This window comes from Lichenostomus cassidix, chromosome W (genome assembly GCF_008360975.1).
Source record: "Lichenostomus cassidix isolate B80296 chromosome W, HeHo_3.0, whole genome shotgun sequence".
Lineage (NCBI taxonomy): Eukaryota > Metazoa > Chordata > Aves > Passeriformes > Meliphagidae > Lichenostomus > Lichenostomus cassidix.
The window spans coordinates 11,176,755-11,198,259 of record NC_139510.1 but is presented as its reverse complement, the minus strand read 5'-3'; the positions used below and the strand labels follow the sequence as shown (position 1 = coordinate 11,198,259).

At 43.5% G+C, this 21,505-nt stretch overlaps 1 pseudogene across 1 annotated transcript; it reads right to left on the bottom strand.

Moving 5' to 3' along the window:
• Positions 1–863: 863 nt before the first annotated feature.
• Positions 864–20,014, bottom strand: LOC146425495 (coronin-2A pseudogene; annotated as a pseudogene). The gene is made up of 3 exons (XR_014846443.1): positions 19,889–20,014; positions 16,472–17,998; positions 864–1,839 (listed from the first exon to the last, which is right to left on the bottom strand). The product of XR_014846443.1 is annotated as a coronin-2A pseudogene (transcript).
• Between the last annotated feature and the right edge of the window lie 1,491 nt (positions 20,015–21,505).

Genomic DNA, 21,505 nt, shown 5'->3' with positions numbered 1-21,505 from the left:
AACCGCTCTCTCCTCCTAACGCCAGAGGCTGGGTGTGATTGCTGAGGAGGTCCCAGACGTAGCGGCTCAGATTAGGCCAGGCAGATAAAATTGAGTATACGTTCCGAATGGTATTCATCGCCTCACAGGTTACCACGCAATAGGCATAATAAACCAATAGAGCAATTTTCATGCCATTCCCTGGTCGCAACAGGACCAATACGACAGGCAGATAGTTTCCCATTTGAGGAAAAATATAGAGAGCGAGATACAGCACCCATATAGATAAGCTGAGCATCATGGTGATAGTATTTCTGAGTTTCCCCAGGTCGAGCCCCACGTTGGGCGCCAAAATATGTCTTGGTTTGAAAACAAACCAGTGGGAGATCACAAGTCAAGATTGAAATTAAAAATAAATGAAATAATACAAGGAAAAGCACTGACAAAGTCAGATACAACCTAACACCCTGTTAGGGTGGTAGTAGCAGTCTAACTGAAGTAGTCCAGTTGAAGTGGTGATCCTGTGAAGGTCTAGTCTCCAGCTGAAGATCTAGTAGTAGCTCTCGTCCTCTGGGAACCCAGTAGACAGGGCTAGCTCAGGCAGTTCCAAGGCCAGGTTATATTCACGTGGGAACACCTGGCTCCTCCCTCCTCGGCAGAGCATCCCACAATGGGATGAGATAAGTTCATGAGTCACACGGTGGGTCCCTGATGGCCCATTGCTTGTCATGCGGGGTGGGTCATTAGTAAGTGATAATAGCTAACGGATGGCCCATTGCCTGTCTTCTGGAGTGGGTCATTAGCAGGTGATGGCAGCTAACGGCCCACAGCTGGTGGTAATAGAATACTTAACTACATCTATATTGCAACCTAGGACAACAATAAAGGAAAACTACAAATAGCTAAACAAATTATATATTCCCAAAAATGGGAGAACTACGAATAGCTAAAAAAATTATATATTACTCAAAATGGGAAAACTATGAATAGCTAAAATGCAGCGTGCAAAAGGTACCTATTATTGTTATTATTGCTAGCAAAAAAAAGAATACAATTTAGGAAACCAATGATCTTACCAAAATCCAATTTTGGTGCTGGGATACATCAGAATCCTCCCCCAGTCTTGAAAGAAGTTACCACAGAGTTGCATCCAGACTCTGGGGAGAGGCTTTCTCACGCTCCAGTGTTCGTGTAGAAAAGCTTCTATCTTTGTGGAAAATTCATGTGTCTTTTATAGGATAAAAGTGTGTTTGTTTGGTCAGTATGTACAATTTTGTTTCCCTTTTCACATCCTCTCTCCATGACAAAATATGAATTAAGGTTAGAGGTCTTAGACTTTTGGGCACTAAGAGATAACTCCTGCCAGGCTGTTGACCCCACTGGGGTTATTTATCTTCCACCATCGAACAGAATGGGGGGGAATGTCCTGCCACAGTCAGTAGTTTTCATGAATGGCTCTGGCTCAAGAAACTGTGGTAGGGAGTTCACAGGTTGTCTCGGTTTAGAGACAAGTTTTGGGAGAGAACACTCTGGAATTAGTGTTTCCTCTAGGAAAAGGAGTTTTAGCAATCCCTGCCTGCCAATAAGAAATAAATATTGATCAGTGAAAGTGGAAAAAAAAAAGCTTATTTGACAAAGTGCCCGCACGACGCAAAAGAAATGAATAAGTGTTAGATATTGAACCTTCAGAACCTTCCCCCCCCCCACAGCAGAACAAACCAACCCAGAAATGCCAGGGGAAGGGAAAAGAACTCCACCAGCCACGTGCTAGGGAAAAACAAGATGGCTGATGGCTTTGTCTCTTGTGAGGGAAGAAGAGTCCACACAGAAGGTCAGGGACAAGAAAAAACAGATGGGAACCTGTGAGAAAGATATGGTCAAATAGAAAACCCAAGTCTATTTGCACTTCAATCATCCTTGTTTCTCTGAGCTTTTGCCCCCCTTCCACGGCACCTGTCCGAGCTGAGGGCTGAACTCTTGATTCAAATTCAAATTGTAGGTAACAGCTCTGGCCTGATGGCTTATCAGCTAAGCATGCATTTGAAACCAGCACAGAAACCTTCACCCTGGAGGGGTCTTTGGGGGTCTCCAAAGACCACCACGACATATTAATGACGTCCAAGAAATTATTTGTATAACCACTCCTATCCTGAAGAATGTAATGAATATTCATGAATATTCATGAATTTTACCTATAACACTGTGCCTTTGGGGGTACTGAGGTGTGTGTGTTTGGTGGAAACAATTCCCACACATCCGGTGCTTTGAATAAAGCAAATACCCGCTTCTCTGACTTGGTCTCTGAAGTGTCTCTGGGCTCGATTGGGGCGAATCAAATTGGCACCCCAGATGGGACCCTGACTCTGCTCAGCTGCCAGATCCAGGGGTAAGCAGACCTCCCAGTCGTGACCCTGAATTTTCAGGGGGAGCTCAGCTGTCCTTTGGCTCACGGTGGGAGTAGACTAAGGACCATCTGCACCACATTAAGCTATTTGCTACTTTAAATGCCTGCAGGTCCGGGGTGCTAGTCCCCGAGGGTGGGTTGAGACTGGGTCTCCCAAAATTAGTCCCGGGCAAGGGGTTGGACCCCGCTGTCAGGAAAAGGTACTTTTAAAGGGTTAGACCCCCAGGGTTGGACCCCGCTATAGTGAAAGGTACCTTTAAGGGGTTGGACTCCACTGTACTACACCACCATACTGTGATTTTTGTTCTGTCTGTCGTTATTTTGTTAGTGTGAGTGTGAATGAATGAGACGTCTCCCACACGAAGCGAGAGTGGAGCTCTATCTGCGTTTCCGTTCTCTGGCGACAGAAACGGCCAGAGAAAAGCAAAGCAAGTGGTAAAGAGTGAATGAGTATAAATCATATGTAAACTGTTGGTTTGGAGTATCTGGAGGGGGGCAGATTGTATTATTGGAGGGGAAAGACTGAATTGAGAACACCCAGACCCTCTACACCTTTCTAATACAGCTCCATGTGATTTCCTTTTGAAATCCTGTGTTTAGTGTGGAAACTGGACTTTTGTGTGCTTGTAATTGAAGGAATAGAATAAGGGGAGAAGTGGCAGAGAGTAGCGTGACTTTGTGGCTGGTTCCCCGGATCTGAGGGGTTTTGAGAGGAAAAGTCAGAGGAGACATGCAGGAAAGTGTGCGTGGAAGGAAGAAGAGAGGGAGAATAGACAAAAGGAGGCAATGGGATCATCTGAAAGCAAGGAAATACCCCAAAAAAGTCCATTGGGATGTGTGTTAGCACATTGGAAACAACTAGGAGCGTTCTCTGGAGGGACTATGAAAAAGAGCACCCTAATTAAATATTGTAACCAGTGGTGGCCATTGTACAAATTAGATGATGGTAAAAAGTGGCCAGAAAATGGGACTTTAAACTATAACACCCTACTATAACTAATGTTATTTTTAAGGAGGGCAAACAAATGGGATGAGACCTCTTACGCTGATTGTTTTTCCACTTTAAGACATAAACCAGAATGGCAGAAACAATGTGGTATTAATTTAGCACCTCAGGACTCAATGGTCCTTGTATTGGAAAAAGAGGCAAAAGGGAAAACCCGCATGATAAGGTGCTGTTCGTCTTGCAGCATCGGACAGCGGTGTTTAAAGCTCAAAGCTGAGAGAGACCAGGATCCCTTAGAAGCCCAGGAGTTGATGAACTGCAATGGTGACACCCTAAGATCAGGGGCAACATCCCGCAGGTCCTCAACATTCCTGGAGGATAATGAGGACAAAGGGACAAGTGAAGCTAGCTCAGGAATATCATCCAGAACTAGAAGCAAGGCCCTTGTAAAAGAGAAACCAATAGCACCACTCAGACAAGTGGTAGGGCCAGACAGGGGAATAACAAAAGTTAAAACACCATTTACAGCTTTGGATTTAGATACCTGGAGGGAGGCAGCCAGGCTGTATAGAGAAGACCCTGAAAAGATAGCAAAGAGGTTTGAATTAATTGTTAGAAATCAAGATATTGATTGGGAGGACATAGATTTAATGCTATCAGAATTAACTGAAACAGAAAAGGCAGCAGTAGTATCTGCAGCAAGACCACATGTGCAGGGACAGATAGCTACTGGAATATTACATGGGAATGTAGATAACATATTTCCTATTTCAAATCTGTAGAGGGATGCGAACGATACGCAAATGTATCCATTTTTTGTTAGATACAGGAAATTAGTACACTGGGGACTGCTAAATGCCATTCCTAAAGCCATCAATTGGTCCTTATTATTCAATATTCACCAGGAAACCACTGAGTCCCCAGGCTCATTTATAGAAAGACTGAGAAATAATATGAGAAAACACACTACACTGGACCCAGCCTCTGAAGCCAGGCAACAACAGTTAATATCTTTGTTGATGGGTCAGTCAGCACCAGATATACGCAGAAAGTTGCAAAAGATTAAGGGACCAGATAGCCGAGACTTAGAGAAACTCTTAGCAGAAGCATGGGAAGTATATAAGAACAGAAAACAGGCCGTCATGGTAGCAGTGGCACAGGCTGAGGAGCCAAACACCCCCAAGGGCAGGAGAAGGCCCCCACCTAGGGGGCAAAGATGGCACCGCCCAGGCCGTGGCCAGTGCCTGTGCTGCGGGGGGTTTGGGCATTGGAAGCGGGATTGTCCTAACTGTGCCGCGATTGTGCAGATGCAATTATCAGCACTGCCAGAACCAGTGACTGTAGCACAGCTGCATACAGAATGACGGGGACCGGCAGGTCCCTCCCTAGCAGATCCGCTGGTTAAAATTAAGCTAGGGGAACGGGAGGTGGAGTTTTTGGTGGATACTGGAGCCACATTCTCAGTCCTGAATCAAACTTTGAGTCCTATAAACAGTAATTACATCCAAGTTATCGGGGCCACGGGGAAAACTGAAAATGCCTACTTTTTGAGACCTTTAAAATTTACACTAGGCAAGAAAATGGGAATACACCAATTTTTATATCTTCCAAATTAACCAAAACCCCTATTAGGCAGAGATCTACTAACCTGGTTAGAAGCAAAAATAGAATTCACAGAACAAGGAATGAGACTACAGGTCCCTGATGAAAAATTAATTATGGCTTTAAGCCTAGCAAATATCCCTGAAAAAGAAGAAATACCCATAGATAGTGAAATAACAGATCAAGTGATCCCCTTGGTATGGGATGTCAAAATTCCAGGAAGATCTAAACAGGCTTCCCCAGTGGTTATTGAACTGCTGGAAGGAGTGCAGTCAGTATCAGTAAAACAATATCCACTAAGACATGAAGCATGGGTAGGAAAAGAACCAATAATTGCTAAATTTATTGATCAAGGATTGTTGAGAGAATGTAGGTCTGCCTACAATACCCCAATTCTACCAGTACAAAAGCCAAACAGAAGTTACAGATTAGTACAGGACCTGAGGGCAATAAATGCAATAACAAAAACACTACATCCTGTAGTGTCTAACCCTTACACCTTGCTTACAAAATTGCAAAGTGACTGGGTGTGGTTTTCAGTTTTAGATTTAAAAGATGCTTTCTTTTGTCTGCCATTGGCTGAAAGCAGTCAGGAAACTTTTGCCTTTGAATGGGAAAACCCCAAAAACAGAGAGAAAAAGCCAACTTACATGGACTGTATTGCCACAAGGATTCAAAAATAGCCCCACGATATTTGGAGATCAATTAGCTAAAGAACTGGAAGGCTGGACGCCGCCCCTTGGGGAAGGTACACTTCTGCAGTATGTTGACGACCTACTAATAGCAACAAGGACTCGTGAAGACTGCAAGAATTGGACTGTAAGCCTTTTAAATTTTCTGGGACTAAGTGGATATAGGGTCTCTCCTGAGAAGGCTCAGTTGGTCCTCCAGAAAGTTACATATCTGGGATATGAATTGGCGGGAGGAGAGAGAGCCTTGGGTAACAACAGGAAGGAGGCAATCTGTCAAATGCCCAGAACAACTACAATCAAAGAACTGAAAACTTTTCTGGTCATAACAGGATGGTGTAGGTTGTGGATCCCTCGTTATGGGTTGATTGTGAAACCCCTGTACCTACTCCTAAAGGAAACCAAGGGGACCTACCTATGCTGGACACCAGAGACTAATAATGCATTTGTAACTCTGAAACGTGAGCTAATGCAAGCCCCGGCATTGGGTATACCAGATATCACTAAACCTTTTCTGTTGTTCTCACATGAGAGGCAAGGACTGGCTGTCTTGGATTGATGTTATGATAATCCTTTATCCCCTATCGTTGGCTTATATGCCCAAGAAAGAAAAAAATGTGTAAAAAAATGTGTGGTCCTGTCTCTTTAACTACACCCAGCTGAAGAGAGAAACGCGGGTGGTTTTGAAAACATTTTCCCCAAGCCTCGCTCCGGGGGAGGATTCGTCGCTCGGCAGAGACTGCGTGCTGGACGGCGGTCGGAGTGAGCTCTGTTCCCGTTTTTTTCCCATTTTTTTCTTTTTTCCTCGTTTGGACCCCTTCTCTTCGATCTGCTTTGCCACCTGGAGACCCAGGAGGGCCAGAGGACAGCAGAGCTCTCCAGGGAGCTCCACCCGGCCCCGGGGGGGGGGCGCGAGGAGGAGAGGGGCTGCGTCTGAGGAAAAGGACTTTTTAATCAGGTTGAATAACTGCTTTTCACCTTGGTTTTCCCCTTCCCCTGTGCCTTGCAGGGCACTCTGCGTGGTTTTGTCAAATAGTTTTTTTCTTCACTTCCATCTAAGAGGTTCTGTTGTGGGTGGGGGAGGGGGTGTCGGGGCCCTTCGTTCTCGGAGGAGAGAGAGTTTTATCATTAACCCGGGACACTGGCGTTGGGACTTTTGGCACAGAAGCTGGGACCCTACAAAAGGCCAGTGGCTTATTTCTCCAAGCAATTGGATGTGGTCAGCCAAGGATGGCCCGCCTGCCTGCGTGCAGTGGCTGTTGTGATCCTGAACATAGAAGAAGCCCGCAAGTTCACAATGGGCCAGAAGATAACTGGTTTTGTCTCTCATACAGTGTCAGCAGTGCTCACGCAGAAAGGAAATCACTGGTTAACCCCATCTCGCTTTCTCAAATATCAAGCTGTCCTAGCAGAATCAGAGGATGTGAGTATCCAGGTAACCAACATCTTAAATCCAGCAGCTTACCTCCAGGGCAGAGCTACCGAAGAACCTGTACAACATGACTGCATTGAAACCATGGAGGCAGTTTACTCCAGCCTCCCAGACCTGAAGGACTCTCCACTGGAGGATGCGGAAAACTGGTTCACTGATGGAAGCAGTTATGTCAGAAATGGTAAGCGCCTTGCTGGGTATGCAGTTACAACCACAGATGCTGTCATTGAAGCGATGCCGTCATTGAAGCAAAACCATTACCTGTGGGGACATCTGCTCAAAAAGCTGAGATAATAGCTCTAACTCGAGCCTTGGCATTAGTTGAAGGAAAGCCTGTCAACATTTGGACTGATTCAAGGTATGCTTTTGGGGTGGTACACGCTCACGGGGCTATCTGGAAGGAGAGGGGTTTATTAACCTCACAGAAGAAAGAAGTCAAGCATGCTACTGAAATCTTACAATTGCTAGAAGCAGTGCTGAAACCTTCAAAAGTGGCTATAATGCATTGTAAAGGGCACTCCCAGGGGAACACCATCCCTGAACTGGGAAATGCTATGGCAGACAAAACAGCAAAGGCAGTGGCTGGTGGGGTTCAAATACAAGCCCTAGCTCTAATCCCTTCTAGCATCCTTATGGGTGAGAAACCCCCACCATATGACACTGATGATTTGAATTGGATACAAAAAGAGAAGGGACAAATAGGAGCAGATGGGTGGGCTAGAATAGAGGATCTCCTGGTCATACCCAGAAAACTGTTAAAGTTATTTATCCAAAGCGAACATTCCAAAACACATTGGGGAGTTAATGCCTTACATAACCATTTAAAGAGCAAAGTGATAGCAACAAAATTAAAGGAGACAATCGAGGACATAACTTCCACTTGTGAAATCTGTCTTAAAAACAACCCTAATACTGTGGAAAGCTGGCTTCTAGAGAAGGGACACGCAGATGTAGATAGATTGCTTCTTAACAAGCTGCTTCTTAACAATAGCCATATTCAGCCAACTATTAATTAGATACCTTCGTCCAATCAGCGATCTAAGGTCACCACGACTTTCTGCAACATAGGAGTCGTGGGGGCCGTCTAGAATGCGTTAATTGGTAACAAATATGTAGAAATCAGGCACTATAGGTAAACATAGATACATGTTAAGGCAAGTAGCCAAACTTAGGGCGTGGAAGTATATAACCAATAGTATTGTATGATTACAGAATATGCATGAGTTCGTTAACTACACTATAAAACTGTATGCTGTAAATCAATAAACTGAAGCTTGTGGTAAATTCATATTGGATTCTCAAGCCTCCGTTTCTCAGCATAATGGTGACCCCGACGTCCAAGGGTCTCGCTCCCCTTTTGGCTGGATCCATCTGAGAGCGATGTAGCCACGGCTGACAAGGCACCTGGCTCCGAAACACCCCGGAGGGTCAAAGCAGTGAGGCGCACGTACAGGACGACCGTTATCAGGACGGGATCTGGACACTGCCGGACTTGCGACATTTATTTTGCACGCACCAGGCAAGAGAAGTGGCCGAACACCTCGGAGGGTGAAAAAGTGAGTGCGCCATTCCGCGAATCGCAATGGAGAGGCAAGCCACTTCTGACCTGTCATTGCTTTTTAGAAAAGCGGGGGACTAAGGGTAAGGACATAAAGAGTGATTTAATGGCGTTAACAGCATGGGGGTTGGCTAAAGGTTGTTTTATTGACCCTGATACCATTTTTGACCGTGATGAATGGCAGAAAGTGGGAGATAAGGTGAGAGACGCTGTGTGTGACGATGGGAAACTGGGGAAAAAGCTTGGCGGACCATGGAGTAAAGTCCTGGCTTGCTTGCAACATCCTGCAGAGCTGGAACTGGCAAGGGTGGCACAGAAAATTGCGGTTACAGAGAGCAGAAAGAAACTTGAGAGTTGCCGTTCTACTTTTAACATGCAAGCAGCCGCGGCGCAGCCGGGGAAGCTCCCCCCTGCCAGGAGGGAGGGGGAAGTGTAGCTCTCCCTCGCTGCCAGCGCCGGCGGGGGAAGGGCGCGCCGTGCCGCTGCCGGGAGCCGAGAATACAAAGTCACTCGATTGCATGAGGGACCTATTCCTGTCTCGGTTTATCGTGGAGCTTGGCAGCTTTGTAGCGAGGAACATCTTAGCTGCTTTGTGTGAGAGAGTCAGCGTTGAATTTTTGCCAGAACAACTGGGTGCGATGCTGGAGAGAGCTCAAATATCGCGGGAAAGAAGCCAAAGTAGCCAGAAATCACCCTGGTATTATCGATGTGGCAGTAAAAGACTGTTTTTAACATGCAAAAAAAAAACTCCGTCAGCCGCGGCCCCCCCTCCCCCCCCACTAGGGTCAGGGAGAATCGTAGCCCTCTATCGCTGCATTGCAGCACAAACAAACCGCGGAAAAAGAACGACAGTTTCTGCCAGATCAGAGCCACCACCCGCAAAGCCGAAACGCACCGTAATAGCAGCGAAAGCTCAGAGCAGCCGCGCCGCCCAGGAACAGCCCCGCCGCGCGCCATGCAAACTCTGCAACCCGAGAGCGAAACGGAAGTTACTCCAACCTCGGTTTCCTGTCAACTGAAGCAGAAGGCGGAAGTCGCAGAAGGCACCCCGATGGGCGGTGCTGCTGGCTGTCCACGCCCCTTTCACCGCCTCCTGCCCACTGGAACCATCACTAACACCGACACTGGGACCGCCCCGCTGCGAATGATGCAAGCAAACACTAGCTGTGCCACAGAAGATTCTTTTCAAAGCTCCAAAAATCAATTCTTAACTGTATTTTAAAGTACCCTGTTAATTGGTGCAACTAAGTTATGATTTAAACTTGTTTCCAGCTTTTACTAATGAGAAACCATTGTAACAACATAATTGTCCTGATGAACCTTAGTTACTAAAACCTTAAAGAAAAGCTAAAATTCCTTGCTAAAGCAATTTTAAAAGTGTTTATCCTAAGTATATTTTAACAAAGTTAATTTTTGAACTATTTCCTCAAAGCATCATTCATCATTAGGTGCATAATATCTTAGCTTTTAAACCAACTCAGTGTTTTAAACAAATTCAGTAAACCCTTTTTAAAATAAAGTGAATATTAATTAAACAAAATATAAAGCTAGAGCCATTACCCTTAAATCCTTATATCAAAACATCAAATGATTTACAAAAATTATTAAATGCAATTACTGTGTAAAACTCACCCTAAGCTTTACCCCATGTAAGTTATTTGCAGAAACATCCAAAACTACGTCACAAAGTAACTACCACACTAACTTTAAAGAAATATTTTTATTTATAAGTGTTGTTTGGGGCAGTGTTTATGTGTGTGTGAGTGTGTCTGTGTGTGTGGGTGTGACAGTGCTGTGACAAACATACTATAAATGTCATTTGGCTTCTAAAGCATTTTTAAATTTGTGGACCAGGCCTATAAGTGAAACTATACTGGATAATTTGGGCTACCTGTTGAGTGCCATTAAAATTAAGCTCAAGTAACACCTTGATAAGCTTACCTAAGACAAAAGCTAAGCAGAGTCAAGAGAATAAAAGCACCACAAATTATATTAAATTTTAAATTTTGTTAAGTTCAAACACTATTAAAGTTAAATGAATTTAGATTTTATTGCAGGTATATTATGTTGTCTGTTATTTGACATTTCATTAAGCTTAAATTCAATTAACACCAAGTTCAACTGTTACTCAATATTTGTTGTTTTAAGTTCCATTAATTTTAGATCCTATTAAGTTTGAATTCAATTATAGTTAAGCCTCTTAAATGTTGCTTTAGATAGGGTTGTGTGTATGTGTGAATATTGCAGGCCTGCTGAAAGTGTTGTTTGCTTTTGAGTGTTTTAATGTGTAGATGAAACCTGTAACTGCTGAGAGTGTGGTTTTTGATTTTGAGAGTTTTTGATGTGTGAATGAAACCTAAGAGCAAAGTTCTACTGAATAGTTAAATTTCCTGTTAAATGTCTTTAGTCAAGTATAAATTCTGTTAAAATTAAGTATTATTAGATGTAAATTTTAATAAGTTTTAAATTCTGTTAAGGTTAAAATTCTGTTAAGTTTTAAATTCTGTTAGAGTTAAGTTGTTAAAGTGATATCAACTTTGAATTCCATTATAGTTAAGTCCTATTTGTTAGTTTTAAATCAAATTTATTAAGATCAAGCTTTATTTTAAGTTTTAAAATTGTTAGTTTATATTGTTGTTCACAAAAGCCTTGCAGTTTCATCTTCCTTGGTTAAGGTCAGATGATAGGGTCCACTGTTTTCAAGTGTTTCACCTCACCTTATATGATTATCTACCAGGGTGGTAACATGATAAAACACTCTCCTTATTGGTATTAATCAAAGCTTGTTTATAAGATGCTCTAAGAAAACCCTCCCAGTTAAGGCCTGGGGCTCTGGCCAAGCCTTAGTCCTGACTGGTTGGGAAATATGCCGCCAAACCCAGGTGTTTCTGCACCAAAAATGTGATCGAGTCACCTTGACTTGCTGATTTGGACTTGTGAAAGCTGAGCCCTCTTCCAGGTAAACTTGGAATCCTTGCCCGGGAAAGGTTCTCCAAGCCCTGCCTGTGGAATGAGGTTCCCAGCAATTGCAGTCCCTGGGAGATAGCAGAGTAGTTAAACAATTGAGGATGTATTTTCTTAAATAAGCTTATTGTTTCATTCCATGTATTGTTACACCTTTGTGTCATTTTCATCTTTTTATAGAAAGAAACACATCTTGCCAAAAACAAAACGGGGGGAGTATAACCCCTCAAGCAATTAGACAATGCAATATTTATGCTAAAATTTTATGTATAGAAAAATGTAATTTCGCTTTTTAGAACAGTTATTGTTACTGTACTGATGATTCTAGATGTGTTGTTAAGGTCATTATGTGAATTCATCAACCTTAGCTTGCCTAATCTCTGTTGTTGTAGCATAGATTCCAGTGCAGCACAAAACAAATTTGTGGGTTACTCTAGCCAACTTGACAGAGCAAAACATAATTTGTCTCCCTCTTTCGTCACCATACAATCCCAACATGCTACCAGATGAATGGTTTCTACTTGTTGTGGACTTAAAAGACTGTTTTTTCACCATTGGCCAAAGGACTGACCCATATGCCGTGTTGCATATAAGAAGTCATCAGTGGTCAGAGGGCCTTGGAGAAGGCAATGCCAGAGCGGACCGATTGGTAGCGGTGGCGGAAGCTCCAGTATCTTCCTTTGAGAGGGCCCGCCACGCACACATGAACTTTCATCAAAATGCAAGGGGTCTCCATAAGGGTTTTGGAATTCCACTGGCAGAAGCCAGGGCCATAGTGCGGGCCTGCCCTATTTGTAGTTTTCATAACCAGGGTGTTGGTTTGGGTATGGGAGTGAACCCCAAGGGATTACAAGCTGAGTTATGGCAGATGGATGTAACACATTTCCCTGAATTCGGTAGATTAAAATATGTCCATGTTTGCATTGACACATACAGCCACATGATATGGGCAACACTACAGCCCGGTGAAAGAGGCCGGGATGTTATAAGGCACCTTACTAGTTGCTTTGCCATATTGGGCAAACCCAAAGCTATCAAAACAGACAATGGACCAGCTTATTGTAGTGCCTTGGTGAAAAAATACATGCAACTTTGGGATATAAAACATACTACGGGAATTCCTCACTCCCCAACAGGGCAGGCAATGGTAGAACGAGCAAATGCAACAATAAAGGGTTACCTGGCAAAACATAAGGAGGTCTCAGATAGTAGAGAAAGGCTTTCTAAAACCCTGTTTGTACTAAATCATCTGTGTATATTTGGAGATCAGGATTTACCACCTATCTTAATTCATCACAAGGGAGTGGCACAGCCACCGGTACCACGCATGAAGGTCCTATATAAGGACCCCAAAACAGGCATCTGGGAGGGTCCAGTAGAGGTCATATATTCTGGCAGAGGTTATTTTTGTGTATCTTCCTCCACAAGCCCCCTTTGGGTTCCTAGCCGCTGGGTGAAGCCTGCACTTGATCAACCTGGCACGGCTACAGGTGCCCTCGATACCGCTGATCGATGAAACACCACGACTGATTCGGCTTCTACATTGTGCTCTTGATCCTATCTTGCGGCAAGCTGGGGTTCCAGTCGAGCGTTGGCAGACTTTATTAGAATTAAGAGATATTATAAATAGATTAGGCTCTGTACCCCCTTACCTGAATAGATACCCTTGTAGAAATTGTGCTAAGCTGTGGTGTCAGGCATGGTTACTTATTAAGTGTGGTATTTGTAAGAAACGGTGGTGGGTCCATCAAGAAGTGTATAATACTTGTTGTTTGGCTTGCATTAATACACGCATAACTCAAATTGACTTTGCACATAACAGGCTGCAACAAGCTTTAGCCGCATTTACAGGGCTGCCTGATTGGCAAGGTTTGCAATTATTTGAATCTGAAGAGCAAAAAGTTATAGCCTGGTTACGTTGGGAGGCCCAAGATGCAGTAAATTGGGCAACATCAAACTCTGGGTCTCAAATTTTGAGAGCAGTGTGCACCGATCAGGCTTTAGAAAGGATCCCGAAGTATTGGGTTATCAGAGAACATGAATGGGAACGCACTAAAAGGCGTTTTGCTCCTGTGCATACTGTGCATGTTAGGGGTTGTTCTGGCAGATGCTTCCGATGCAAACGCCAATAATCCCTTCCATTCAATTGAGCCCAGGAAAAATTTGTGGGTCACCTGGGCAAATCAAACACGTACTAGTGCTTTTTGCCTTGCGCTTGCATCAGCCACTAACCCTTTTCGCACATGCTTACTTGGTATCCCAGGCTTTGATAATACTAGCTTTGCACGGTTTTCAACTAACAACTGCTCACGAGCTGCCAATGTTAGCCATTGTACTGCTCTCTTGTTGTCGGGTCTTAATACCTCATTGCCATGGGATCCTCAGGAGTTGGATCTCTTGGGGAGCCGAGCTCTTAATGCAAGTGGCAATGAAACAGGCTGCATAACTTTTGGTAGCCCCATAGTGATTCCTAAATACATAAACAACTTCAATGGCTTAAGGAGCAAACAGCAAAGATAACAGTGCAAAAGGGCGATGGCCTATTCGGAATTCCATGGGGTGACTGGGGTATAACAGGATGGCTTCGCTATAACTTGCAAGTAGGATTAGTGATTTTACTTGTCCTTGTTAGCATAGCTGTTATTCTACCTTGTGCCTTGCAATGCTTGAAAAAATCATTATCACAGACAGTGAATCAGCTTTGGCTTGCACAAACGCGTAAAGAAAACAGGGGAATTGTGGAAAGCTGGCTTCTAGAGAAGGGACACGCAGATGTAGATAGATTGCTTCTTAACAAGCCGCTTCTTAACAATAGCCATATTCAGCCAACTATTAATTAGATACCTTCGTCCAATCAGCGATCTAAGGTCACCACGACTTTCTGCAACATAGGAGTCATGGGGGCCATCTAGAATGCATTAATTGGTAACAAATATGTAGAAATCAGGCACTATAGGTAAACATAGATACATGTTAAGGCAAGTAGCCAAACTTAGGGCGTGGAAGTATATAACCAATAGTATTGTATGATTACAGAATATGCATGAGTTCGTTAACTACACTATAAAACTGTATGCTGTAAATCAATAAACTGAAGCTTGTGGTAAATTCATATTGGATTGTCAAGCCTCCGTTTCTCAGCATAATACCACTGTTAGGCAAAACACTGGAATAATCCTCAAAGGAGCCTTACCAGGGGATGTGTGGCAAATTGACTTTTCTGAATTACCTAGAAAAGGGGGATACAAGTACCTTTTAGTCCTCACAGACATTTTCTCAGGTTGGCTGGAAGCCTTCCCTTGTAGAACAAATAAAGCTAGAGAAGTTGTTAAAGCCTTAGTACAAGAAATAATTCCACAATTTGGGGTACCCAGGGAGATTAATTCTGATAGGGGATCACACTTTGTAGCTCAGGTGGTTCAGGGAGTAAGTAATCTACTAGGCATACACTGGCAACTACATACACCATACAGGCCACAGGCAAATGGACAAGTAGAAAAGATGAATCACTTAATAAAGCAACAATTAGCCAAAATTTGTCAAGAAACCAACTTATATTGGTATCAGGCTCTGCCCATGGCTTTGCTGAGAATTAGGGCAAAACCACGGCTCAAGGAAAAACTGAGTCCCTTTGAAATTTTGTATGGAAGGCCCTATGGAACAAATGTGATTCACAATGACAGTCTGCCTCTGGTAGGGCAAAGCTATTTAATAGATTATGTAAAACATTTAGGTCAAAAATTACAATCAATACGCACTATGTTGTTAGTTGTAAACCCCCACCACCTGATAAACCCTTTCATAATGTGAATCCCAGGGATTGGGTTTATGTTAAGTCTCTTTCAGGAAATCCACTCCAGGAAAAGTGGGAAGGACCTTATCAAACGTTGCTGGTGACTCATACAGCAATTAAAGTACAGGGAAAATCGACTTGGATCCATTATACCAGGACCAAACTTGCACCAAGACCAGAGTGGGAGACAAGAAGAACAGGACCTCTGCACCTTCAAATACGAAAAATCAATACAACATGATCTGGACCATGCTAGTGACACTGGTAATTGGGGCAGGTGCATGGGACCAAAATGCATACCTTCGATTTAATGGACAGTTATAAATACAAGCTGCTGCAGTTACAAAATACAAATATTGCATCAGATCACATTAGATGACACTTCTTGAGGGTTTAAAGAGGTTTAATGGGACAAACTTATAGCATGGTTACCCAACTTAATCTGGCTTAAACAATTGTTTGTAATAGTTATTTGTATTTTTGCATTGTCACTTACTGTTTGTATTAGTAGTTATTGTTGTATAATATTATGTACTTAGAATTGCGATGCTTATGCTCAATGGCAAAAGTACAAACTTAGATATAAAATAGAGAAAGGTATTTACTTTCATGACATACAAGATTTGTAAAGAATTACAAATTACAAAAAGAAAAGGGGGGATTGAGAAAGATATGGTCAAATAGAAAACCCAAATCTATTTGCACTTCAATCATCCTTGCCCCCCTTCCACGGCACCTGTCCGAGCTGAGGGCTGAACTCTTGATTCAAATTCAAATTGTAGGTAACAGCTCTGGCCTGATAGCTTATCAGCTAAACATGCATTTGAAACCAGCACAGAAACCTTCACCCTGGAGGGGTCTTTGGGGGTCTCCAGACCACGACATATTAATGACTTCCAAGAAATTATTTGTATAACCACTCCTATCCTGAAGAATGTAATGAATATTCATGAATTTTACCTATAACACTGTGCCTTTGGGGGTACTGAGGTGTGTATGTTTGGTGGAAACAATTCCCACACACCCAGTGCATCAAATAAAGCAAATACCTGCTTCTCTGACTTGGTCTCTGAAGTATCTCTGGGCTCGATTGGGGCGAATCACCTGGTGAACTCCAATGTTGTTGGTCTCCTCTTTGCTGCAGATGAAACTGGTGAATTTTGAAGTCCCTTCTTTTGCTGGCTCAGCTTTTTCTGAGGTCTGGCTGAGATGGGGTGTCCCCACAGCTTCCCTGCCAGTCGGTGCCAGCTGACGGTACAATCTCAGACAAAAGCTAAGCCAAAGGGTTCCAGAAGAAACCACAGAAGCTGCCAGAGGATACTGTTGCACTCCAGGGAAAAAACTTCTTGCCTCAGCTAACACAAACCGAGCTAGCTAAGAGCAACAAAGTAGCACGTGCCCCCGTATGTGCCGACCATGTCAGAAGTGAGTTCTGGAAGAAACCTCCCGGAGTTCCCCTGGCTCCCGCCCCACCCCTGGACTCAAAGTGACAGGACTTATTTCTGAGCATAAAGCAGATGATCAGGAATAGAGTGTCATCATAAAATCACCCCAAGACACAGGTCCAGAGCCTGGTTTTAGGGATACCAAGAGAGGCCTGTTGTTAATTCCATTCAGCTATTGTAGTGCTGTCAGCACTGGCTGGGCTGCTGCAGTCAAGGGGTAGGTGTCTTCCTGGTACAATTCTGATGGTCAAGGCACAATCATGGAGATGGGCTCAATCAGGCTTTTAGTTGGAATCAGTTTGTAGAAATGGAAAATTTCACAAGCTGCCACAGCATGACCTCTCTTTGGCATCATTCCAATTCTCTTCTGGGGTAAGCAGGAAAGATATTTCATCAGGTAGTTCAGGTATGGTTTCTCAGGGCTTATCTCATAGTACTGTATGTTTCCATCATCCTTTGCCACCATGTAAAGCATGTGAGTGTCAGAGTCATAGATGGGAAACAGCAGTCCTGATGAGCCATCCAGATCCTCCTCCAGTAAAGGCACAGAAAGGTAATTTTGATCCCATAATGCAATTTGCCTATTATTCCAACAAGACGTTCCAGTAGAGAACAGCTTTTTCATGTTTCCAAGGAACAAGACTTTATTGGCTCTGTGAGACTAGTAGCTTGCTTCCTGTAGGACTGTTCCAGCATGAAGGTCTATCACACGTATGTTCCTGTCCTTGCAAGCTGTGGCAAGGAGACTGCCATCTGTGTTGAATGTCATGGAGAGGACCACATCCTTGTGAGCGTCAAGAATCTTTGCTGGCTTTGAAAGGACAGTGTCCTTGATGTCAAAGTTCCAGATCATTATCCTGTAGTCATAGCCAGAGCTGAAGAGGATGTTATTAGCCGTGGGATGCCATTCAATCAGACCGACTCTTTGAGTATGTCCAAGAAGTTCTTTCTTTGGACTGGTAATGTTTCTATTTAGCAACTGATTGGGGATCTTCCAGATTTTAGCTGTAGCATCTTCTGAACACGAAGCTATTACAAAGTCATTGAATAGGTTCCACTTGATGTACAGAACATTTCCTTTGTGCCCAAATACTTTGGGATAATGTGGGTCAAGCTTGCCCATCTGCTTGATGGGAATTGAGAAAGATTCTCTGAGCTTTTGCCCCCCTTCCACCAGCACAGGCACCTGTCTGTGGCCTCCAGGGCTGAAGGCTGAACTCTTAATTCAAATTCAAATTGTAGGTAACAGCTCTGGCCTGATGGCTTATCAGCTAAGCATGCATTTGAAACCAGCACAGAAACCGCTAAATCATCCCATGAAGGACCGTCACCTTGGAGGGGACTTTGGGGGTCTCCAAAGACCACCAGGGCATACGGAGCATGCGTGGTGCACATGCTAATGATATTAATGACTTCTGAGAAATGATTTATATAACTGAAGCACGGAATTGACTCCACAACTCAGATAGTTATGAAGTAGGTATGTGTTTATTCCAGCTGGGGTGCATGGGGGGTAGCCCCTCCAAAGGCATGCACACCCTCAGCAGTACTTTACTAAGTTTATATTAGGTTACAGATTACATATGCATAAAGTTAGACAAAGCCCCTATACATATTCATTACCTATCCCCGCTTCATATTATAATGAGTTCAAAGTTCGTTTAAATATGCCCGCGCAAGCGCAGTGTCTTCAGATTAATTGTGGGCGAGGGTCCCGATGATTAATTATGACATGTTCCATACTCTTCATCACGATGAACTGTTCACCCTGTTCCCTTGCGCATGCTCCCTTGGTCCTTGGTCCTAGTCCAAGCCTGAGAACCAACTCGTACCGGTCCTGGGGTCCAAGGGCGGGATGCTTGGTTACACTTGGTGGTTTCTCTCAATTACTTGGCTCTCCTCTCTTCATCCTCCCCGATACCAGGTAGGCACAAATTCATTACATGAATAATAAATGGATCGCAGCTGGCATATCTTAGTAAATCATTATCCAATCTCTGGCTCTCTAAATCAGTTCAAAAATATTATTATTACTATTATCCAGCTTCTAGTTCTTTTACATTAGTAATTTCTATTTTACCCTAAATCATAACCACTCCTATCCTGAAGAATGTAATTAATATTCATGATTTTACCTATAACACTGTGTCTTTGGGGTACTGAGGTATGTGTGTGTCTTGCATGGGAGAGAGGAGTTTTATGTGTTTGTGCAGAGCTAGTTCCCCAAGACTTAGTCCCGTTCGCAAGATTCTTTGATATCTGGCCGATTTGTCTAAAAATACCATTTATTTGACACAGAACATAACAAACATACAAACATAGAACAGATTGACACACATAGACACACAATGAATACATAATTGCAACACTATAATAGCTAAAAATGCAATTATGGGGTAAAACCTTGCTTGAACTATAAAAATAGTTAAAAATGCAAGAAATGCTTGCTTGAACTATAATGCAAGTTAAGAGATGCTTGCTTGAGCTAGCTGAAATGCAAGTTAAGAAAGGTACCTATAGGTTAGCCGGAATAATACAATTTAGGAAACTCAAATGATCTTACCAAATCCATATTTGGAGCTGGAATACATTAAGATTTCCTCACCCAATCCCTCGGGAAGTAACCGCAGAGCCTGTGTCCAGACCTGGGGAGAGGCTTACTTCACGCTTCTATATCCATGTAGAAAGCTTCTAATTTTACTGAGTTTTTCGTGGTGTTTTATAGGGAAAAGAGTGTGTATTTGCGGTCACCTGAAAATTATTCACATTCTCTCAGTGTCTCGCTCTGAGTTCCAGACGCCAGCACTGATAGTCAGGATTAAGCCATTGACTTAATCTGAGCCATCGATCTTGGCTAGCAATCAGGGAGAGAGAGAAGGGGGGGGGTGTCTGTCCTGCCACAGTGTGTTTGGTGGAAACAATTCCCCACACATCTGGTGCACCGAATAAAGCAAATACCCACTTCTCTGACTTGGTCTCTGAAGTGTCTCTGGGCTCGATTGGGGTGAATCAGAATGACGAGGAAGGATCCGCTGCCGGCGCGCTCGGTCACCACCACAATGAAGCTGGGGCTCACGGTGCAGAAGTGGTTGTTGTGGATGTTGCGAGTGATGGGCACGCAACTGTAGCACTTGTCCTTGCTGGCGGCTATGCCATACACATGGCGGGACTTGGAGCCGCGGTACTGTGAGTGCCACGACATCTTGCTGCTGGTGGTAGGGTGTCAGAGACTGAAATAGTTCATGCCTCAAACATTGATATAAAGTTTTGCTCATTATAACAAAAGCTGCATAAAGAAGCCACAACCAAAGAATCCTCCCTTGAAGATACCTGACTGGGACGTTGGACTGAAAGTCAAACTGCTGAGATTAGATAAGGGGAAACCTATTGTTCAGTCATCTCAGGCTGAAGGAAAGGAATGCACCCACAAAAGGCCAAACCCACCAGCTGCAGTGAGAATCATTTCTGGCTGAGTTTGGGGTGGGGGAGACCACAGCTCACAGAAGCCAGGTTTACACAGACTCTTCCCTGTGGGAGTTCAGGGTGGAGCTGCAGGGTCGGAGGGCTGCAGAAGTCTTTTGTCTTCAGTTAACATGAAACATTGAGAGAGATAAACTGGGTCACCCCTGGCAGGGGCCGAAACAAAGAGTAAGATAAGACTGTGTTTACCTTATGCATAAGTAGTTAACAGCAGAGATTAAGCGAGAAGACTGTGATCTGTAGCCCTTAAGAAATGCAAAACATGTGTTGGGGGTTGACTCTGACTAAATGCCAGGCACCTCCACTCTTGCTACAAAAAAAAAAAACCCCTGTAAAAACACACACTAATTTTATGAGTAAAGTGAGACAGGACATTGTTAGGAGGACACACAAAAGAAAGGGCAGACAGGCTCTAAACTTAAAGTTGCAAAAAGTGATTTAATTACCTAACAGAGTTGGAGGATAAATGCAAGGAAAAAATAAACTTTTTATACACTATTTTGTTCACTTACCTGATTTGCCCCAATCGAGCCCAGAGACACTTCAGAGACCAAGTCAGAGAAATGGGTATTTGCTTTATTCGGTGCACCGGATGTGTGAGGAATTGTTTCTACCAAACACACATACCTCAGTACCCCAAAGACACAGTGTTATAGGTAAAATCATGAATATTAATTACATTCTTCAGGATAGGAGTGGTTATACAAATGATAAGTCATTAATATCATTAGCATGTGCACCACACATGCTCCGTATGTCCTGGTGGTCTTTGGATACCCCCAAAGTCCCCTCCAAGGTGATGGTCCTTCATGGGATGATTTAGCGGTTTCTGCGCTGGTTTCAAATGCATGCTTAGCTGATAAGCCATCAGGCCAGAGCTGTTACCTACAATTTGAATTTGAATTAAGAGTTCAGTCTTCAGCCCTGGAAGCCACAGACAGGTGCCTGTGCTGGTGGAAGGGGGGCAAAAGCTCAGAGAATCTTTCTCACACCCCCTCCCTTTTACGAACTCATTTTTATTCACTCCCTTTCCTCTTTTTAACTAACAAGCTCGGGTAGGGGGCAGGGCGTAGGGTATTTTTTCAGTCTACAGAGCAGGTCCATAAATCTGTTCATTACCACAATTCTTTTACTACAAATACTCTTTATTTCTACTTATCTCTCTCTCTCCAGACAGTTTTCTTGCTCTTACCCCTTCCCTCTTAAGAAGCAG